Here is a 3,627-nt window from a genome sequence, read left to right as displayed (position 1 = left end):
TGCGGCATCAATCTGCTTTTATGCAATCTTTCTTTTAGCTTGCATAACATTCTAAAGTTTAGAATGTAGTTTAGCATAATGTGTGAAGCAACAAAACAATAAAAAATGAACTAGTCTAGTTTGATTGTAGTTAAACTAGCACTTACTTTTACTTGAGGTGATCTCAGATTTGTTTTCTGGTTTTCTGTGGTTTTTGTACTTAGAGTAATATTTCTGCATGAAATGGGGCTTTCAGAAATGTTTTCAAAATAGTGGACTGTTATAAGAATATGTCTTACTCATACAGTGACAGAAATAGAAGCAATCTGAAACTTAATAATTGGGTCATGGCATGGTTCACCCAGGGCTTAAGCTATGGGTGTTACACTCAGCATGAATATACAGTTCAGTGTCAGTTCAACAGCAAGCAGAAAATTTAGAAAGAAATAAATAATGGAGAAACTCCTGTCTCTAACTTGCCACAACACCCGTGTCCTTATTTGTGCAATTGTTTTTGAAGTTTTGGGCTCATGACAATTTAAATAGATATGAATCAGTGTTTAACTCATGAATATCATTCTATTAATAGATTAAAGTGCTAAGAGTAACATTAGAGTCTTTTCACATAAATTGAGTTGATTAAGCAAAGAGTCTTGCGATAACAATGATAATAAGACATTATAACCATAATAAATCTCGGATACTCAAGTACATTCTGTATGGTACAGATCATTAATTATTATTAGCATTTTTGTTTTTATCATTATATATTTTTTTTACTATTGTTTGTCATTGAGTATTTTGTTCTAAAAGATAATTATGTAGCGGTAATGGTTACATGTCAGCTGAGTTCACTACAAGGACAGGTTTGATTCCGCTGCTGAATTGTTCAAATATTAAATATTTTAATTGTTAATTTGTCTTTAAATAGATAAATGTGGTGTTATTACATGTGTAGTCGTGTCTGATCATTACATGCTGTGGGTTGATCATCACCTGCTGTGGTTAATGACTTTTGGACTTTGTGGATAAGTTACTTATGCTTTAATAATTTTTTTTTTTCAATGAATATATATTTCATTTTTCCAAATAGTCTATTCTCTTCATTGATGTACATTTATACCTGATGAACAGTCATGCATGGGCGTAAAGTTCATTTAACAGTAGGGGGGGACAATAAATATACAATTTCTCATGAGCAATTTCTAAAAGGGGACACAAACAATACAGTCAAATTGTACTTATAAAGACACAGTGCCCCCACAGTGAAAAACTTTGCTTTTATCATTATTATTGTAGCATGAAGACTGCGTCATTATGGTTATTTTCAAAGTTTTTCTCAGGTTCAATGACAAAGCAAAACAAGGAATTAAAAAAAAGGTTTCAAATTGTATTTAAAATTAATTAAGACACTTAAGAACAGAATAGAAATTGATTATACAAAAAAATACAGTGGGGTCAGTTCGGACAAACCACTGTGAAAAAGGGGAGGGGGAACTCAATTGTTTTCTAAATGCATTTTTTGCGTTAGTTTTTTTATTAGTTACACAATTATTTAGGTATACATACATATATTTTTCACAATAGAAAGTGCGATATTTTTTTGAATAATTTTTTTTGGGGGGGGGACAACCCTCGGATAGAGAGGGACATGTCCCCTCCGTCCCCCCCGGGATTGACGCTAATACAGCCATGGTGTCTGTGGCAAGGAAAACTCCCTTAGATGTCATGAGGAAGAAACCTTGAGAGGAACCAGACTCAAAAGGGGAAACCATCCTCATTTGGGTGACATCAAGAGTGTCATTTTAGTCTTTAAATAATACAGAACAGAACAGAACAGTTTCTATCAGTTATATTTTAGCCATCATGTGTTGCCAAACTAATCTGTTTTGAGGCCTTCAGAATCAATAGTCTTAGGTTGAAAGTGATGCTTCTGCTAGATATGATATGTGCATTGCAGATGTGTATGTGTACATTACATTTTATAATCAACTTCCTGGTGCATTAAAATTTTATATTCTGTCTCACAGGCAAAGCGCTACCAATGCCTCTGCTTGTCTGACTGTGTGATTTGATACACATTTTTTCTACTTTTTTCACTTAAATCTGTTAATCAACCTCAGTTCTGATCAACATAACTACATTTGTTTTATATAGGTTTTTTTCTAATTGCCAATTTAATTAGTAATGTCACAGATATGGGAAAAAAACACACAAAATTAATTAATTTAAATATAACAAATGATTGTGGACTGTTTCTCACCATTTATCACAGTCTTGAATGTGTCAAAGATAAGAAACAAAACTGAAACTTTATGCATTGTTAGTTTTTTTGCACCATCAGCTTGAATTATTTTCATGATGATTCCTTGAAATTGGCAGATTTTTCCCCATTGACTCTCATTATAATGACATGTTTGGTATATGTGTGTGTGTGTGTGTGTGTGTGTGTGTGTGTGTGTGTGTGTGTGTGTGTGTGTGTGTGTGTGTGTGTGTGTGTGTGTGTATATATATATATATATATATATATATATATATATATATATATATATATATATATATATATATATATATATATATATATATATTATATATACAGTACAGACCAAAAGTTTATATATATTATATATACAGTACAGACCAAAAGTTTGGACACACCTCAAAGAGTTTTCTTTATTTTCATGACTATGAGAATTGTAGATTCACACTGAAGGCATCAAAACTATGAATTAACACATGTGGAATTATATACATAAAAAAAAAGTGAACTGAAAATATGTCATATTGTAGGTTCTTCAAAGTAACCATCAAGAGAATGCCAAGAGTGTGCAAAGCAGTAATCTAAGCAAAAGGTGGCTACATTGAAGAACCTACAATATGACATATTTTCAGTTGTTTCACACTTTTTTGTTATGTATATAATTCCACATGTGTTAATTCATAGTTTTGATGCCTTCAGTGTGACTCTACAATTTTCATTGGCATGAAAATAAAGAAAACTCTTTGAATGAGAAGGTTTCAAACATTTGGTCTGTACTGTATATCAAGCTTAGTTTCTAGCTTTCCTATACAGTTTTCTATGACTCTTTCTATGGAGTATTATAGTATGTGTTTGTGTGTGTTTACGTGTGTGTGTGTGTGTGTGTGTGTGTGTGTGTGTGTGTGTGTGTGTGTGTGTGTGTGTGTGTGTGTGTGTACAGAAACTGAAACTTTATGCATTGTTAGTTTTTTTGCACCATCAGCTTGAATTATTTTCATGATGATTCCTTGATATTGGCAGATTTTTCCCCATTGACTCTCATTATAATGACATGTTTGGTATATGTGTGTGTGTGTGTGTGTGTGTGTGTGTGTGTGTGTGTGTGTGTGTGTGTGTGTGTGTATATATATATATATATATATATATATATATATATATATATATATATGACATGTCATGCACAGAAACGTGCGTTATACAGCTAATATACGCGTAAAAGCACGTCTTTGTGACACTTTCTAAATCTCTTCACTGTGCAATTATTCATAAATAGCACTATTCATGCTGTTCAGTGATTCTAACTATTGTAATGTTGCATACATTTTTTCATTACTGCATTTATTATATGATATTTATGAAGGTTGTATACGAGATTTGTAACAAAATGA

This window comes from Silurus aristotelis (genome assembly GCF_946808225.1).
Source record: "Silurus aristotelis genome assembly, chromosome: 1".
Lineage (NCBI taxonomy): Eukaryota > Metazoa > Chordata > Actinopteri > Siluriformes > Siluridae > Silurus > Silurus aristotelis.
The sequence above is the reverse complement of the archived record's forward strand: the minus strand, read 5'-3'. Positions refer to the sequence as shown.